Source organism: Triticum urartu, chromosome 2A (genome assembly GCF_056163025.1).
Source record: "Triticum urartu cultivar PI428250 chromosome 2A, HENAU_Tu73, whole genome shotgun sequence".
NCBI lineage: Eukaryota > Viridiplantae > Streptophyta > Magnoliopsida > Poales > Poaceae > Triticum > Triticum urartu.
The window spans coordinates 307007732-307028582 of record NC_141874.1 but is presented as its reverse complement, the minus strand read 5'-3'; positions in this window follow the sequence as shown (position 1 = coordinate 307028582).

Here is a 20851-nt window from a genome sequence, read left to right as displayed (position 1 = left end):
ACATTTGCTATGTTGTTCAGGAGCCTAGGAGAAATTAAGGCGAAAGTTATGGTGCTCCATCGGACACTACAACATGAAAACGTAATAGTCAGGTCAAATGAACTCAGCTTCTGAACTTCTGGTGCTGCATTTTTCTGCCGGACTATTAACTTTTATGCCAACCTTCCTTTTGTTTTATGGTTGTAATTTTCTTTGTTGCGATACAAAATTTGTTCTTAACGTGCAACCACTGGCTGAAGAAAATAGCAAGCAATTTTTGTATAGTGTAGGGTGTTCCCTATAATTGCACTGGTGGCAAACTTTGATGCCCAGCGGATGTAATCTGTGCAATCACCTTAATAACCTAGCGTTAGTTTCTGGCTTATTTATTTCCTAGTCTTATTTTTCCTTGATTTTCTAGTTACCGCAACAACCATGGGCCATATACGGACCATGGTAACCTTGAGCCTGCTACAGGTCGTAGGATCCATGGGCCTCCTACAGGCCGTTGGATAAATGGGCCTCCAACAGGCTGTAGAATCAGTGGGCCTCGGGTCGTCGGATAAATGGGTCCACATGGGCCGTAAATGGGCGTAATTGTTATAGGGCCAGCACGGTAACGGGCCGTTAACAGGATGGAAGACATCAAATGCTTAATTCTATCATAGGCATAGCGGGTCGTTAATGGGCAAGAATATAGGAAGGGCTGGAAACGGTGCATCGGGTTAACAAGCCACTAACGGGCTGATTCTAACCATGGGCCGAATATGGCCCATTGGGGGAACATGCCAGTAATGGGCCGGAAGTAATCCAAGGCCGGAAAGGAGCCCAAGAACATATAGGCCATCTGTAGACCGAAAGCTAACACGGGCTTGAAATGGCCCATTTGAATCATGGGACGTTAAATGGGTACAAAGAAATTTACTATTCATTATGGGCCAGAGTCACCGTCGGCCACTAAAGGGCCTAAAGATACGAAAGGCCTCATATGGGCTGAAAGACGTCATGGGCCATACATGGGCCAAAAATGAAATGGGCTGGTGTTATATTTGACAGCCCACATGACGCTGTTGTGCTGATTCCAGGAAGGCCCTAATGGTCCGTGAGTTATCGGGCAGTAAAATGGGCTATATGCGAATAGACTATTAACAGGCTTTTCATGGGCCGGCCTGCTAGCTTTTGACCAAGTCAAATGGGCTAGCCTTTGTAAGCTAAATGGGCCAGTGTTGGGCCGTCGCACGTGTCGACATATCATAGGGGGCTATCTGATTCGATGACGAGCTAACACGTGTTTCCTTCGGCCAATGAAAATTTTACATGTGGAAAATCCCCATTGGTCTGGGCTGTTAACGGGTTATCAGATCAAAAACCGAACCCGATAGTTTAACGAAGACCCTTTACGGTGGATGCCTCGTTCCCGTTACCCTTGACGAAAGCACTTCCATGACACACCATTTGTCGTCATGGAAGTGGACGCTTCCGTGATGATAATTTTGGTATTGTCATGGAACACTTCTACGACAGCACAGGTATGACTATCTTGATTCTGTCATAAAATCATCATGGATGTACATGCATGGCAGAAAACGTGACCTACTATGACAAACACGTATCATCACGGAAGTGTATTTTTTTTGTAGTGTAACGTTATGCATGTCGACTCGTTATCCATGGAGTTGCCCTTCGCGGTCTCTGCGCGTTACTAACCCGCCTCTCGCTCGTCCCGCGATGGGGGCTACTGGCATGACGCCTGTGCGCGGGTCTGTCCCTGCAATGCTGATATACCTAAGAGACCGAGCTCTGGCTTGCGGTCGGCCCTGCGCACGTCAACTCACCGGGTCCTTAGTGCCTTCGTCTTCTCGTGGAAAGATCACCAGCAGGATATCAAGCGCGGCAGCATGTTATTTTTTATGGCTAACTCGCAGGAGCCTATGGAGGTAGGACCACGAGTGGCCTCTCCAACACCTCGTCGCCATGGAAGGACATAGCGCTACATGCCAAGGGGCACAACTCCTCCTAGGCACCCCCTCAGAGCCAGACACTCTTTCCTTGCACAAGTCGCTTGCATGTTAAAGGGGGGCCCTTGAGCACCGCGCCTCTGGGCTCCTACCGGATCTCGAGCCCTCACCTCTAGGCCTTGACCATGGCATCAGACCTGGCATACCAGTAGTGGCTGAGCCTCACTTGAGAACCAGGTCCCGAGGACGTAGAGCACCTTGACAAGCGGAAGAGATGGAGTCGGGAAGGGGCCCTGCGAGGGGGGAGCGCCATCGGGAGAGGGGCGTAGCCTAATGTCATACAAGAATCTCACCCTTGCGGCAAAGGAACCACCGTAGGCTCGCCAAGATAAGTCACCTCACACGCGCAGGCGTGAACCTCGTAATCAGCATTTTGTATCTCGTGATTTTGCCCAGGCAAGGAAATTTCCTTTTTAGTCCTTCGGGAGCCGCTTGCGCGCCAAAGGGGACCTCCTGAGCATCGCGCCTCAGGGGCTCTTACCGGACCTCGGGCCGCTCACCTCCTAGACTTGACCATGGCATCCCAACCTGGCATACCAGCGACGGTCGAAGCTTGCCTGGTGACTGGGTCCTGTCAGCGTAGAGCACTAAGCTATGGTGAGAATGAAAGGGGGAACCATGCCAAAGCGAGAGACGCAAACACAACATTGATTGGAAATGATAACATTAAAGTGCGAGCATCACGGTTTTTACATGCCGCCGTGGGGCCCTTCATGATTTTCGCACGGGAATAAAACAAAAGGAAAAAAGGCCTCCTGAGGATCGTGGCTCAGGCAGCGTCGCCCACATCCCATCAAGTGCCACCATTGGTACAACGATGTGCTATACAAAAGGTTTTTAACCCCTTTCCACGACGGCATTTGGAACCGTCGCCAAGTGAGTGTGGGCGATATGGGGGTCCTTCCCACACGACCCAGAAACCATCGGGGATAGGCCCTCCTGGCACACAAAATGAGCTCATGTGCGATCTGGCGGGGCATCGAAACCCAATTGTTTCTGTTCATATGTACATCCCACACGGTGAATCCCAGAAAATCATTTCCGTTCATATGTATATCACACACAGTTCTTTCGGTGGAGAAGTTTGTGCAAGGTGGCCTAACGCAAACTGTTCACTGCCGGACGCCGTATGTGATCGTTAGTTAATAGAACACGCCTACTTTCTAGAAACCGTGCGGGTTGTTTGAGTTCATCGCCCACATGATGTCTGAGTAACCGTCTGCAATAGAAAATCCCAATAAGTAGGGTAATTACCCTATTATTGATAATCCATGTACTAATCAAATTGATATTTCTTATAAAACACACCAGATATTTCATATTCGTATAACAGCAACGAGGATTTCATAATCCAATTACATCAGATAGCTCTGGCACTCAGTTATGCCATTACACAACAGCACCAAGTTTCACATGCAACATCAAAAACCTTTGGAAAGTAGCATCATACATGGTAAATAGACAGATGAATCTCATTTGGGAAACTGTAGAAGCTGCAAATATTGAGCCTTTAGTGATGTTGAATGTGCTTGCAACTTTAGGCCAGTGGCTATGGTTAATTGCCCGCCCAACCTTTGTCCTCTTCAGCAAGACTTCAATATTGTGCCGTGGGTGTTGAATGAATACCTTCCTCGCCTCTTGACCATGCAGGTGGTTTGAGAGGTAATCATCGATGAACTGCTTTGAAAAGTACTAAAAACAAATATATGCATAAATCACCGTTATAAATTTCAAAATGGCGCAAGGGGTAAAAACAAGGTAAAAGAGTTAGTACCATCCTACAGTTGACTGATGTCTTCTTCATTGTACAAACAAAGATCTTGTTGTTATTCGTCGCAAGTTTCTTCATCCTAACAATATTTCTAAGTTTATTTACTTGACTGATCTTCATGGACATCTCATTTCCCCATATGCAAAATGGGTCGAACAGTGGGTCTAGGCCTCTGATAGCAGGACCTACATGTGCAAGACCAAATTGTAAGATACCTAAATATTAGAATGATTCCTGCAACTACACAATAATGTGCTATTAGCCAAAGGACCATGCTTGAACAAACCTAGATGGTAAACCGTAGTGTTTCCCATTGTTTCCCTGCAAGCTCAATTCTGCTCAGTGTCTCTAATGGGGCGGACTCCTTGGCGATCGCCACCTCTCCGGTGATCTCCTCCCCTAGCCACTAAAATTCCTCTTCTCTCCACTAGATCTCTCCGGCGCACTGAGATCTACCTTCTAATACCCATCTCCATGGGTTCTGATGTCGGATCCACCCTTGGCTTGGATTTCTCCAAGGGCTTGGTTTTTGCGGAAAAGGTCTTTCAATCTACTGGTTTTACGGTACATCCCATGGATGACACGGGCTTCTTCACCATGGTAATCTCTTTTGGGCGGCATGTTTTTCGTTTGCATGAAGATTCAGTAGCAGCAGCAATTGAGGCGGCCATTGGGGGTTCTGCAATTGAGTACATGGTTTTTCCGCTCAAGGATAAGGTTTTTGGCTTTCAAGTTTCCTGTAAGGTTGTGGCTATGATCGTTCTTTAGCTCCGTTCTTATTCTTGTGATCATTTTAAATGTTACTTCCATCTTTGGGGTCATGGGGGCCCAAATTGGGGCCGTGAGTTCAAGCTTTGGAAGTTGGAATGTGATGCAGAATGGGTTCTTGTTAGTCCTTCTAAACGTCGAGCTGCCCTTGGCATGCTAGCCATGCATTCCAAGCCCCAAAAGTCCTCGGTAAGATCTAATCATGCCCAAGCCAAGAAGCTTTCTTTTTCAACGTTCCAGAGTTATCCTGCTTGCCGTGGTTATCGTTATCCAGCCACACAGGACTGTATCCAAACTATTGAAGATGCGGGGTATACTCTCCCAGATCATGAAAGGGTGGTCATCCACCCCCCGCCGCCGGCTGAGCTCCGGTGGACGTCAACCTCTCCATCCATATCTTTCGGCACGGTTGGGAACCTCCCTCCTAATGCGACTCGGGCGGGAATTATGATTCTTCGAATGTGGACGTGTCCTCTCATGTTGGGCCGTTATCTGCACATGCCGTGGATCAAGTTGGGCCGGTGTTATCTTCTGGGCCTTCCACTATTCCTTCCTCTCAACAAGCTGCAGTGGATTTTGATAATTTGGTTTCAGATATGGTGGATGAAATCTTAACATGTCAAAAATGTTTGCGCAAGGGCCATTTTGCTACGGCGTGCACGTCCGGGTTACACTGTAACTCGTGTCTACGGGTGGGGCATGTTGCAAAAGATTGCAACCGGTTTGCACAGATCTTGGGCTTGGTTTGGAAACCGAAACCCGGTAACGTTGCAACTTCCGAGGATCCCTCAGCTCCCATCGAGAATATCTCTCTGACACAACTTTTACCAAACTTGGACTCCTCTTGCACTTCTACATTAACTCTTTCGCCCCGTTCCATCAGCCCTGGTCCCAAAACACCTTCGACTGCACCGCCGGAAACCCCACCTCCGCCGGAGTCCTCGCCGTCTGCTGCTAGCTCGGGACGTGCATCCCAGATGGCAAATTTTCACCTTGACCCTCTACTCTATGTGCCGGCAGGGCACCACATTGTGGATGGCGGTGAGGCTCGGGTGCCGCGAACCTTCGCGACGCCACATACCCCAATTGTGCGTCGCCATGAGGAGTTCATGCTGGCCGAGGTAATGCCCATCCCCCCTCCTGATCAGATTGGGGTTGCTAGGGAGGAAGTCGTCCAATGGCTACGAGCTCATGGGATTTTGGTGAGGTCTGCTCAACCTTGTATTAGATCGGTCGGTCTTTTTGAGTTACGGGATGCTGCTGTCAGATTTTCACTTCTTCAGATGCCGCCTCAGCCCCTGGGTAATGATCGTTTTGTTCGGTTTATGAAGCATGATGAGGGGGAATCTTTTAGAGGTGTTTAGGGTTTCCGACAGGGTTTGCTTATGTGTTTGGGGATTCCGCACGATCTTCGCAATGAGAATGGTCTTCGGGCAGCAGTTAACACCTTTGGGAAGTTTCATCATTGGATTAGTGAGGACCCATATCTTGTGCGCTCCTTGGTCTTTGCATCTTTCCCCGAGGATATTCTTGTGCCCAAGGACGTGGTGTTCATGGAGTATGCAGCCTGGGGTGGTGCCAGAGTGTCTTGGACGACGCCATTGTACATTCTGGGTGCCAATTTCGCCGAACAAATGCCCCAAGATGAGGACTGGATGCCCATCAATGGCAACCCTCATCCGCTGCCTGGTGTGCCCTTTCCAGAAATGCCACCTTTTGTCCTGCCTCCATTCCCTGCTTTGGGATGGAACGATGTGCCACCACCGCCGCCTGCTCCTGCCCATGATCAAGAGGACAACTGGGGCAACTGGGATGTGCCTACTGTGGATCCAGTTGTGGAGGACCAAGAGTCCATGGTTTTCAATGTTTCGGCACAGCAAAGCTCTACTCAGCCAAGTTCAGACGTGCAGCTTCAGGAGCTGCCTGCAGTTATTGGTGGAACTGCAACGGAAACCCGAAGTAACCCGGAGAACATTGCCAAGGACGTGGAAGATGCTAGCAATTGGGCGATCGTGGTTTATCAACCCCCAGTTATTGATGTTCAGGCCCTTGCTCAACCTGTATTTAAGGTTCCTTTTGGACCCCCTCTGCCTCCTGAAATGATATGGAAGCGTTCTTTTGAGAATTTGCTGAATGCACCAGTGGTGTTTGAGGTGCCGAAGCCTCTAATGATTAAGCCCTTGTCGCCAGTCAAGAGAAGATGGAGCCTTGCTTTTCAGCCTGATGATCTTCCTTTGCTGACGTGGAACGAGCCGGAGCTGGTTAGACCTGTTGCAAGAGCTCTTTTTGCAGATGACGTGAGTGAAGCTATGCCTGCTGTTGTCCCCCCTCCACCTATGTGCACAAGACCAAGGAGACCTCGTAAAACTCTGGCGCCAACGCCTCTGGTTGAAACGTCTGTTCGCAGATGTACCAGAAGCTCGGCCCAGCGTGATGGGTTTAAGCCCACTTTTCATGAGCTGGTGCTACAGCCCAAGAAGAAGAAGCCCAAGGCTAAGCCCATTGCTGCTGAGAGGCCCAGTAACACTGCATATGGAGATGTCCCTCCTCCCACTCCTATCAGTCACCTACAAGCTCTTGGCAAGGAGTTAGACATTGATGCAGCTCTGCTCACTGAGGATGCACTTATGGTGGACCCTTCTGCCGCAACCAACCAAGCTCCTAATGCATAGTGTGCTATTCGAATGCTGGGTTTTGCAAGCCCCAAAATTTGCTCCCTGCATGTCTTTACTTTTTGAATTTTGGATATGTAATAATGTTGGTTCAGAACTTGATGTGGCTTTTGGACATATGGCATTGTGTGCTGTGTGGTTTGGAGACCTGTTTATGATCTTTATCTATGAATCAATGTAAAAGCTGGAATGTCCTGTGCTGGAATGTCAGGGGTTTGAACTCTGAAACTAGGCAAAGAGCTGTCAGGCAAAAGATCGATGAAAGTCACTGTGCAATTGCATGTTTGCAAGAAACTAAATGTGCTTCTTTTGACTCCAGATCAGTTAAAAGTTTTTGTCCTAAAAGATTTGATAGTTTTGCTTTTGCTCCTTCTTTGGGGGCCTCTGGTGGAATCATAGTTGTTTGGAACTCCTCTGTTTTTGAGGGGACCTTATTGGAAATTCAACAATTTGCAGTAGTAGTTCAGTTTGTCTCCAGACAAAATAATGAGAGATGGACTCTTGTTGCTATTTATGGTCCTTGTCAGGGGGAAGCTAGGGATAATTTTGTTACTTGGTTATACCACCTGAATATTCCAGTGGATGAAAATTGGCTGCTCCTGGGGGATTTCAATTTTATGCGCTCACTGGATAACAGAAATTTCCCTGGAGGGGACCTGAATGACATGTTTATCTTCAATGAAATTATAGGTCACTTGGGCCTTTTGGAATTGCCCATCAAAGGTAGATCATACACGTGGTCTAATATGCAGGATACTCCCCTCCTTGAGCAGCTAGATTGGTTTTTCACTTCTGTTGATTGGATATCTGACTATCCCATGACTGAGGTGACACCCCTTGCGAACACTGCATCTGACCATGTGCCATGTGTGGTTTCCATCAAAACTTCTATCCCCAAGTCTAACATTTTTAGATTTGAGAACTACTGGTTAGAGCTTGAGGGTTTCATGGACTGTGTTGCCTCTTCATGGCAAAGAACTTCTAGAAAGGGACATATCACAGCTAGAATAGCTGACAAGTTTAAATCCCTGCGGATGTGTCTCAAAAGATGGCAGATGAACATCTCCAAACTGAAAATGCTTGTTTGTAAATGTAATAAGGTTATTCTGTTACTAGATGAACTTGAGGAGCTCAGACCATTGTACAAGCATGAATCTAATTTTCGACGAGTGGTTAAAAATCATGTGGAAAAGTTACTTCACCTTCAATGGCTTTATTGGAAAAAGAGATGTACTATCAGATATATTAAAGTGGGGGGAGAAAACACCAAGTTCTTTCATGCTATGGCTACTGAGAGGCATAGAAGGAACTCTATTGCTAGCTTAAAGCTACCTGATGGCACTGTGGTATCTGATCACTCTCAAATGGAGGGTATTATATGGAATTGTTTTAAAAATAGAATGGGCTCTTCAAGGGGCATCCACATGGGCTTTGATCTCTCCTCTTTAATTGTTCCAGTGGAGGGTTTGGATGTTCTCACTAAGCCTTTTGAGAAAGAGGAAATGGACAAGATCGTCAAACATATGCCAGTTGATAAAGCCTCGGGTCTGGATGGTTTTAATGGTCTTTTCTTCAAAAGGTGCTGGCACATTATCTCTCCAGATTTTTATGAACTGGCACAGGCTTTTTATGATGGTTCTACTCATCTAGAGAACATCAATGATTCATATATCACTCTGGTGCCTAAGAAACACTCACCTGAGGAGGTGGGGGACTTCAGACCTATTTCTTTAACAGGAATGGGTCTTAAGTTCCTTTCCAAAATGGCTGCCAATGGGTTCCAAGAGGTAATAATGCAGTGTATCCACAAAAACCAGTATGGATTTATAAAAAGCAGAACTATTCAGGACTGTATTGGATGGACTTTTGAGTACTTACACCAGTGTCATCTGTCCAAGAGGCCAATTGTCATACTTAAATTGGACTTTGAGAAGGCATTTGATTCTCTTGAGCATGAGGCAATTGTCCAAATCTTGAGATATAAGGGCTTCAATGAAAAGTGGATTCTTTGGATGAAACAGCTTTTGTCTACAGGTACATCATCTGTTTTACTAAATGGTGTTCCTGGTAGGAAATTCATATGTAAAAAGGGTGTTAGGCAGGGAGATCCAGTCTCTCCCCTGCTATTTGTCTTAGCAGCTGACCTATTGCAGACTGTAATTAATGACATGTTCAGAAGGGGCTTACTTCATCTCCCAATACCTTGTCATGACCAGGACTATCCTGTGATTCAGTATGCTGATGATACCTTGATCATCTTGCCTGCTAACAAGGCACAGTTAATTGCTTTGAAGGACATGTTAAAGGTCTTCTCTGGGTCTACTGGGCTTGATGTGAATTATCATAAATCCTTTATCATTCCCATCAATGTGGACACTGCTGTCATGGCAGATTTAGCTGCTGCTTTTGGATGTCAAATTGGGAAAATGCCTTTCACATACCTTGGACTGCCAGTCGGTACTACTAGGCCTAAAATGGTGGACTTCATGCCTCTGGTGGACTGCATGGAGAGAAGAATGACAGCTAGCTCCTCTTTCTTAAATCAGGGGGAGAGATTACAGTTTCTGAACTCTGCATTGTCTTCTATGCCTATCTTCTTTCTTTGTAGTTTGGCTGTCCCGGCTGGCATTCTAAAGCAATTGGAGAGAATTCAGAGACAATGCCTTTGGAGGAAAAATAGGGGTGAACCTGCTCCTTCTCTGGCTGCTTGGGACCTTATTTGCAGGCCAAAAAACAAGGGAGGTCTCGGTATTCTCAACCTGGGTGTTCAAAATGTAGCACTATTGCTTAAGCATGCCAATAACTTCCTCAATAAAAAGGATATACCTTGGGTGTCCTTAGTTTGGGACTCTTACTATCATGGCAGAATACCCCAAGGAACTTCTGATTGTGGCTCCTTCTGGTGGAAGGATATATGCAAAGTCTTGCAAAACTTTAGGGACTGTTCTTGGGTTCAGATAAATGAAGGAGACACTTCACTAATGTGGTCTGACACTTGGAAGCTTGATGATCAGGACTCTAGGCTTCAGTTCAGATTTCCCAGGCTTTTTTCATATGTTAAAGATCCCTGGATTTCTGTTAAGGATTTCTTGGACTCTCAGGACATGTATCAACACTTCCATCTTCCTTTGTCTAGCCAGGCCTTTGATGAGCTGTTTATTCTTAAATCTCTGTTGGACAACCATGATAGAGTCACTGGGTCCAAGGATATTTGGCTTTGGAATGGCACTGCCAAGGGATACTCTCCGAAGCTTTTTTACTCCCATATGTTTGTGTCACAATCTTTCAACCCCTTGATAGTTTGGATCTGGAAGTCCTCTTGCACTATGAAAATAAAGGTTTTTGCTTGGATGCTCATTATGGATAGGCTGAATACCAAAGATATGGTGGAACGGAGGCATTGGCATTTGGAGGATGGAGTAAACTATGTTCTCTGCCCTTTGCAGACTAGGGAAACAAGAGATCATTTGTTCTTCAATTGCAATTTTAGTGTCAGGATCTGGAACTATTTGCAAATTGATTAGTCCTCGGGTGCCTCGATGAAGGAGCTAGTCATCAATGCAAGCAGGAGTTTTAGGAAACCTTTCTTCACTGAAGTGGTCTTTATAGCTTGCTGGAATATATGGATTGTCAGAAATGCTAAGGTCTTTAGGCATGAGAGAGCTGGATTTAATAAATGGAGAACAACTTTTCTTCATGATATTGCCCTTATGCAATATAGGGTTAAGCCTGCTTTTAAGGATGATCTCCTTAAATGGATCTCTTTTCTTCCACCTTGATCCTTTTTGTTGTTTCTCCTCCTTTTAGTTTAGCTTGATTACCCCTTGTAATCCCCCTTGTACTTGTTCTTGCCTTGCCTTTTAATAAAGTTTTGATTTGCTGTGGGGGTTTTCCCCTACAGTCCCCAGTCAAAAAAAACAAACATAAGGAAGATCTTGATCAGGTTAACTGAGAGTTATCATACTATCAGTAGAATATGTATTGAGTACAGCCAAATTCAATTGGTGTCACATACATAACAATACAAAATTGTACCCACAGCAAATGAAAATCAAATTGCAGAACTGAACCAAATAGTTAAATGGACATCTGACCAAATGAACCAAAATAGTTAACTAAGCACGACATTGCAGAATAGAAACATGTACTAGAAGATAAAGCAGTTAACAAAACAAAGAACACTTGAGAACAGTACTACAAAATGTAGCAATTGTTGGACCAAAGTGTTAACTGAACAATACATTTCACAGGTCCAAACTGTTAATTGAACATCATACTGCATATTAACATTACAGAGGACAAATCACAAGAAGGCACTAGCGGTGGCCTCGAGAAAACAGCACGAACTATATTTTAAAGTAGACAACCGCGTGGCGGTGTTGAAGGTGGCCTCAAAGACGAGGTGCTCCTCCAAGATCTGGCGGTCGGCACACATGGCAGCCATAGCGACCTTGTGCGCGCGTGTGGCCACATGCTACTAAGCTCCACGTTATACTGTGTGCAAAATGGCTATGGGCGGCGCTTAATTGGAGGAGGGGGACAGTGATTTCGGCAGAAGGTGTACCACCGTCGATCGGGGCATGTGGGACAGGAAAGGAGGAAGATGGTGTGGGTGGGGTGTGGATTACCTAACCATATCGATGAGGCCACACAGCAAGAAGAAGGGTCGGCGGCGAGGAGGCCGTGCAGCAAGAAGAAGGGTCGCCGGCAAGGAGGCGGTGCTACAAGAAGAAGGGTCGTCGGCGAGGAGGCGGCGCTGCAAGAAGAAGGGCAGCCGGCAAGGAGGCTAAGCTGCCAGTAAGCAGCAGTGAAGGTTTGAACTTGGAGAGCAAGGAGGAACAGTGGAAATGTGGCTTCTTGTGGGAGGGAGGGGGCGGGGAGATAGATATTTCCGTTGTGGCAAATAAATTTTGCTCGGTGCCACGAGAAACTGGTGCGCAAGTGTGGTTCAAGCGGGGGCGGTGGACTGTAGACGACGAAGCTTCCCACGTAAGCCAAGATATTTTATATCGCATCCCACATGATTCTTTCTAGTAAGCTGTTTGTGGTATACCTGATTTTTTTCATTATGTTTTGAAAGACAAAATAGTGTTACGGAGGGAAAGGATGTAGTTTGAATTGCTAGAACATTTACGTACACTGAACATGCAACTTGTACATGAGTGTCGTGTTTAAATTTGGAATTATTCCGGGTTTGTTTGGCATTTTTATGCATTAATTTTGTTTTTGGGCATTTAATGTGCATAATTCAAATTTGAACTACAAGCACATGCTCCAGTGCACCAAAGTTTGTTGAAAAATCACATGTGTGTCTTTGGGTGAATTTATAGGTCACATGCAAGAAATGGGAATGAAATTCAAACATCTGGGCATCGTGGCTCTGCCGGATATATTGAGAAACTTGGTTTTTTAATTCTTGTTAATCCAAAACACGCCTTAAAATCATGAAACTTGGCATGGTGTCATGACATGGCACCAACAGTTGCGGTAAATTTTTTGGCCAAATTGGCACAAGCTTTGGAGTAAACTTCTTGCAAACCGGAGCTTCCCTCAGGAAGGCTCGTGGTTCCGAAAGGGAGCGTGTCACCTCCGTGTGAGAAACGACATACGTACACTACCTTCTCCCGCCTTAATTTTTTTACAAAGGAAGATTAGACCAAATAGAAGTATCGTGCTAAATTTTGGAATTATTCCGGGTTCGTTTGGCTTTTTTATACATTAATTGAGTTTTTGGGCACTTAATGTGCATAATTCAAATTTGAACTACATGCACATGCTCCAGTGCACCAAAGTTGGTTGAAAAATCACATGTGTGTCCTTGGGTGAATTTCTAGGTCCCATGCAAGAAATGGGAATTCAGACATCTGGGCGTCGTGGCTCGGCTGGTAAGATTGTGAAACTTGGTTTTTTAATTCTTGTAAATCCAAAACACGCCAAAAAATCATGAAACTTTGCATGGTGTCATGACATGACACCAACATGGGCGGTAAATTTTTAGGCCGAATTGGGACAAGCTTTGGTGTAAGCTTGTTGCAAACCGGAGCTTCCCTCAAGAAGGCTCGTGGTTCCGAGAGGGACCGTGTCACCTCCGTGCGCAAAATTTCTCCAGCCTTAATTTTTTTACAAAGGAAGGTTAGACCAAATAGAAGTATCGTGCTAAATTTTGGAATTATTCCGAGTACGTTTGGCCTTTTTAATACATCAATTTAGTTTCTGGGCATTTAATGTGCATAATTGAAATTTTAACTACAAGCACATGCTCCAGTGCACCAAAGTTGGTTGAAAAATCACATGTGTGTCCTTGGGTGAATTTCTAGGTCCCATAGAAGAAATGGGAATGAAATTCAAACAACTGGGCGTCGTGGCGTGGCCGGAAAGATTGAGAAACTTGGTTTTTTAATTCCTATAAATCCAAAACACGCTTGAAAATCATGAAACTTGGCATGGTGTCATGACATGGCACCAACATGCCGTGGTAATTTTTCTGTCCTATTTGTTAAGGCGCACACGTTATCAATCAACAAAGTCATTTTGGAACAAGTGTTGTCACGTTACAAATCGGAAACACAAGTATTATTGAAACCGTAGGCATTCTACTTATCAATTACGTGCCACCACGCGTCCCCTTTTTTTATTGGCTAGGAGGTGTCGTTCGGGGTAGCTATTTGTGTACGGGAGGCATGCGATCAGACCCATGCGCGTGCTCATCGGGAGCAGAGCCCTTTGACCTCTACCCGTCGTGCACCTCCCTCCCAACGTCTCCATTAATGGCACTCGAGCCCCTGTTCTCTCACTGGACTGAGATTTAAGAGAGAAAATGGAAATCTTAAAAGAAAGTTTTGCATGGATCTTGATGTAAGATCTGACGGACCTATATAGCATCGACTGCGACTTATAGCAAGCATGATGATTATAAGGACGGTGACAGTGGATAATAATTGTCTTACATATTTAGGAACATAATTGAAAAAATCCACATGCGGCAACGCCCGAAATACACAAGGGCAAAATAAGATGGAAGACAATGATTTGGCTCGCTGATCTGTGCTTTCTTGATGCGTTGCTGCAGGCCGCGAGAACTAGTCTCCGCGGTGAGCGGCGATGAGCTCTTTCTTGTCCTTGAGATGCTGCTTGAGAGCATCCACGGATTCCTCCACCAGCCTTCTGCGCTCGATGCACAGCATGGCATTCTCGTCCATAAGTTTCTCAGCGATGACGCCGATCCTCTTCAACAAGGCAGTGGTCTCCTCCTGCTGCTTCGCACTTCCCACGTTCTTCGCCCTCAGCAGGTCGCGCTCGGCCAGGAGCTTCGCATTGCTCTCATTTAGTTGTCGGATGACGCCGGTAGCCTGTTCAAAAGAGGCTTTCATGTCGTCCTACAACCTCGCCCAACCAGAGATCTGATCCATCTGGCTATGGATGATCACATGCATGCGCCTATAAGAGTCCTCGCCTGCCTGCGAGACATTTTCCCAGGCCGCCGCGACGTAGGAGGACATCTCTGCTGCATTTGCGATGCGGCGGGACATCTCTTATGCTTTCGCGGCGCGGCCAGAACAGTCTGCTACATTGACGGCGCGGTGCGACCTCGATGCTACTTCGGCGGCGCGGCAGGACCTCTGTGCTGCTACCGCCGCAGGCGGGACATGCCGGCTACATTCACGGCGAGGCGAGGCATCTCTCATGCTTCCGCTTCCATGCTCGCATCTCCCTGGTGGCAATCTCTCGACCCAGAACTCATGTTGGCCATGGTAGATGCAAGGGAACGATGATGAATGACTTGTTTGTTTTTGTGGATGAGGAGTTGAGGAGGAATGTGCAATCATATTGGAGTAGTAGTATTTATAACCGAGTACTAATATGCTGATAAGTGGGAAACAATTTAGGTTTTGATCGCTGTGAACAGGTTTGCAATTTGAATGTGATGGGACGCAGGATCAAAATTTACTAACGTTTATAAGTGCGGCACTATTCCCGAAGGACGTAACGTGGGCATGTACGCCTTCTCGGCCGCGTATGTGGCGTTTGCACCATAGGGTGCACCACAATAGGCAATGTCAGCACACGTCTCGTTCCAACAATCATGTGTGCTCGTTATTACCATCGCGCACGCTTCTTTTAATTGGAATGTGTGTGCCCGTCTAGGGCACACAAGTGTTCTTGATCTATCTTACTGTTTCAGTTTGTTGTGGCTAATCACAAACAGTTCATCCGTGTGAAGTTTATGCCATCAATCGCAGACATTTTGATCTGGCTGACCCATTTCTGTTCTGTTGCCTAATCGCAAACAGTTAATCCTTCTGAAGTGTATGCCCTCAATCGCACACACCTTTATCTAGCTGCATGTTTCTATTGTTCCTCCTCATCACAAATAGTTCATCCGAGTGAACCATATGCTGTATATAGCATACGCCTTCATCTGGCTGCCCATTTCTTTTGTTCCGCCTCATCGCAAACAATTCATTGAACTGAACCATATGCCCTGCATTGCACACACAACTAAAATCTGAACCATGATTGATGGCTTCGCCATCGCAAATGTTTATCACCTTTTTTGACGGTTCTTTCACACCACCATTTGTGATTATTGCATTACACATAGTTTCGTCGAAGGGTCTCTAATCGTAGTGTCACGTTAGCATCATCCTGCACTAATGGCTAGCCCGCATGCGATTAGGGCTTATGGTGCTTCTCCCTTGGCCTTTAGCTTCGCCTTGAAGCCAAGTCTGAGCGTGCCTTGGGACCGGGGGCTACTGTCAGTGTTCTGGGAACCAGGATACCCAGACTTGCCTGCCTGCGGACCATGGCGTGACTCCATTGATGGCCTGGTATGACCCATCTATGAGACTGCCAAAACAAGACCCTCGCGAGGGGGACAGCGCCAAGACCTCCGGAGGGAGTGGCCTCCCATGCGACCTCTTGAGGAGCGGATATTTCTATGCAGGTACCGGACCTCATGAGGTTGCGATGATGCAAGCCATGACGACCATGACCAGGTTGCAGAAGAGGTAGTTTCCTCTTTGGTGCTAAGGAGGCAAGGACAGGTGTGGGTTCCCAAGGACTCAGCCAAAGGTTTCCATTCCGGTGCAATGAAACCAAGACCGCCAGGACGGCAGGACGGATATCATCACCGAGCCCACCGCAGTGTCACGACCACAAGCTTTGCAGGCAAAGACCACCTTTCATCAGGATAAGATGTACTACTTGTCCCCTTTCAAATTGGCCTCTGTGGGATCCCTTCCCGCCTATGTTTTGGGGTAAGAGGACCGAGGCCACAATAAATATAGGTTAGCCACCACCGTAGAGAGGGTCGACTCATTCCCCCATAGACCTCGCGAGGTTGTTCATCCCTTGTACTATTTCATCCTCAGCCACTCGTGCGGCCAATCCACCACAAAGCAGCAGTAGGGTTTTACACCGCAAGGTGGCTCGAACCTGGGTAAACTTCCGTGTTCAGCTTCTTCATTGTCCATTGAGATAGGCCGTGGGTCGATGAGCTAGTTGGCTGGAGAGGTTGAGTTGTTCGCACACGCCCCAAGTTCGAACCTTTCCTGGGTTTGCGGACCCTGAATCAGATAGTTCCTTATGGATTTTTCCGCTCACGAAGTTCGACCTATACTTGATGGCCATGTTAATGCTCTTAAGTATGATCGTGGTAGCTAGTACATCAAGGAGAACACTAGAAGTAGAGTGCTAAATGACTCTTGGTCGATCATCCAGATTTTGTTTCCTTGGCCTAGTCAAGGTAAAATGTGAGAACATGTTGTTCTTCCTTTGTATCCGTGTCCTCCATCATTGTTCATCATGGTAGTATGTAGTGTTGCCAGGATCATTGGCATAGATGTTGGTAAAACCCTGATGAATATGGAAATGCTCAAGTTCTTGAAAACACGCTCAGACACTAGGTTATATCCTCGATATCAGTTGGAATGTGCCTTCCGTTGCCGATCATTCTATAACCATAGTCTCCTTTCCAAAGTAAGTATGCCATTCTTTTGAATTCCTTCAAATGATCGTTGTGATTTGCCTTAGTCTTGTATAAAGAGTTTTAATGATCTTTGTATCAAAAGTAATTCTTTTTGCCACTTAAAGGGATAATTCTATGAGTCACCTCCCATAAGGTGCGCTGTTATGGAATCTTGGCAAATAACTCCTTGCTACTTTGAAACCCTTCACCATCTTCTTATGCGTGGAATTGTTGCCTACCAATTAAACCTTCACATTTTACTTCTTTCCATCACTCCTAATATGTGTTTGTGTCCCAACTAAAGATATGTTCTTATGTCCACTCCGTGAGTTGATCTTGAGTTGCTCGATCTTTGAGAAGATAGATTCTTTTAGAGTTTCCCTTTCTTTCTTGTTCTCATGTCGGGTGAATTTCTCATGTCAAGATCAATACGATGCAATGAATCATCTTTTTCAAGAGGTGCAAATTTGATCATGAAGACCGTGCCAGTCTTGTGTCTCCTCTTCCTCATACCATACGTCTTGAATCTTAGGACGAGATTCTTGTTTTGTGGGGGTGAGTTATCACAGCCCTAGAAATTTTGCTTGTAAATAATTGCATATGCAGCCATGCATCATGTTAAATTCAAAGCAAATTGAATTGAGGATTATATAAAGCCTCAGAAATTATTTCAATAAGGGCAAAGAACCCAAAAATCTTATTCGTTTCCAAAAAATCCCTTCATTGAGTTTTGATAATTTTGGCAAGGGTTTTGGTCCAAACCAAAAATATTGAACATTTTAAGGATTTAATTTTGGGACTCTGAATTTAAATCAATAGCTATTTGAATTTGAATTATATTCATATAATTAGAATATAATTTCAAATAACCCTGAAATATTGCTGTGCATTTGGAAATGTCCATAAAGGTCACATAAAATCGTTCAGACTATTTTGGCACTAGTTTGAATTCATTGTGAATTTTTCATCAGGGGCAAAAAAATAAAAATATAAAACAAAACAGAAGAAATAAAATAGACAAAGGAAAGGCCTTACCTAACTTACCTACCAGGCCCAACTCCTGTTCTAGCCCAGCCCACAGGGGCGACACTGTCTTCTTCCTCCTGCCAAGAGGAGAAGCAGCTGCGTGCCTGCACACGTGCGGCCGATGACGCCACTTCCTGCTCCAGCGTGATGCTTGTCTCTTCCAGCCACCCTAGGGAGACACCCAGACCCCTGGATCTTTCCCCCCTCTCAATGCTCTCTCTCCCCTCGTATGGACCCCTCTCTCTCTCACCCATCCGAGTGCGCCCGTTGCCACCATCGCCGACCACCACGGCCACCGACCACCAACGCCTAGCCAGCCAGCCCACGAGCTCCGCCACGCTGCCGTGCACCTCTACACCGCACCACACGAGCCCGGAGGCCCTGTGAAGCCTCCATCATCGTCATCCTCCCCACATCTTTCGGGTGATCGTCGTCGCCGACACACCGGATCCCATGCATCTTCGAGCTAGCCGAGCACTTCATCAACCTCGCCGTGAGCCCCTCTTCATTTTGCCTCACCTCTCTCTCTCACGCGGTCATCCTCTAGCTAGCTTACCTTCCGTGCCCGTAAGCTCGCCGCCGCATGCCTCGTCGTCGTCGTTGCTGCAGCCGCGGTAGCTCAAGTCTGAGCACGTCAATGCACTCAAAATGCTCCTAGGAGTCGAACTAAACCACCTGTTTGTCCCATGGTGCACCATAGTGTTGATCCCGAGCACGCCTGAACTCCGGCCGCCGCCTCCATCGTTGTTGCCGTTAGCTCCAGCGACCACGCAACCTCCTAGAGCATCCCCTGGATGCGGATCAGTGCGAGCTATCCTCTGGTGGTCTCTGCTCATCAGCTAACCGCTTGTAGTGCCAGTCTGACGAGCGTCCGCCATCCGTTTGCTCATCGCCGGCCTAAGTCTGGTGACGATGGCGTGGCTCCGTCATTGGGGGGTAATCACCAATTAATTAAATCCCCACAGCCACTGACACACAGGCCCCAGCCCCGCTAACTTTTGGATAAGTTTTAAATTAAACTTAATCAACCAACCGACCCACTGACATGTGGGCCCGGGCCTACTAATAGTTTTACTTAGGATTCACTTAATGCTAATTAACCCCGTTAATTAGTTGAGCCACTAACAAGTGGGTCCACTAGTCAGGATGACCTGGCTGACCCCGTTGGCTTGCTAACGCAGTGGTGACACGAGGTTGTTGTCATAACCGTTTTCTGGATTTAATATAAATCATAAATGATTTATTAATTTCAGAAAATTGCCTCAACTTCTAAGAATCATGTAAAATAAACTGTAACTCCAATGAAAATGATTTATATATGAAAAATTATCACAAAAATGAAGAATCTATTTATGGCATTTTCATGCATGTTTGAACATGTTAAAGTTGTTGTATATGACAGCTCGAATAAATGGCATTTGAAATGTCTTATATGGAGTTTGAATTTGAATCTTATGTTCAAACCAGCTCCATTTAAATTGTTACTAGCTGCATTAGCCAAAATCAAAACATATTGCCATGTCATGATCATGCATCATATTGTTGCATTGCATTGATTGTGTTCCTTATCTATTACCTGTGTTTGTTCCCTCTCGATAGACGTTTTCTTCAGAAGTGCCAGGCAAGCAAACCCCCTTTGAGTATTCTGATACAATCCCACTCTCTCACTCTTGCTCTCTTTTTCTGCATTAGGACAACAACGATTCAACTGTTACATGTTGCGGTAGTTGAACCCATTCCTCTACATGACCTCTCTTTACCACATCAATTAGTAAAAACCCACTAGCATGAGAAGGTGTTGGTTGAGCCATGGTGTGCCTACTCGTTCATGCTTGCTTGTTATGTCTTCTATTCTTAGAGTTGTGTTAGGTTTGATTCATTTAGGATGGATTGGAATCGTGGTGAACATGTCCTACTATTGAGAGCTAAGTGTGTGAACACGATTTGGTAAAGGTAGCAATGAGAGGACATGCAGGAGTACATGGTGGGCTGTCTCATTGAAACCGTCCTCAAGAACTAAGTTTGGTGTTTGTGATCCAAGACAGTTATTACCACACATTGTGTGGCACCCCAGCTCAGAAAAACCAGAACGCCCCGTATTCCAGCCCAGAGATCGAGGAGAAGTCTTCTGGATTACGGCACTGCTTAGCATAGAACAAACCAACACTTTATTACAAGTTATATTGGATACAAGGGGATTTCAACGGCACGGCGACACTACGCCGACCACGGTTGCTCTATGTAAACAGCAGAATAACTCAACGCAGCAGAATGACTACTGGCAGCAGAACAACGGCGGCGGTGATGAACTCCACTCCGCAGGGACTCTGGCTAGAATGCTTATCCTAGCGCGCAAACAAGGGATCCACGGCAAACAAGCAATCATATCCGGCATAACCTGCAAACTGGCATGACACGCCAGGTCAGTACATTGAATGTACTTGCAAGCTCACAACAACCAAAGCAATCAAGACAAACAAGAGCATGGCAATTACAAGTTAACCAGGTTTAACATGATAATATTAGATAAATCATAGCATGAACAAGATGATACAGCTAGAACAATATGAGCATGGCATGAACATATGAACATGATAATACTAGCATGCAACATGATGAAACTATCATGCACCAACTTACTCTGTTCGGG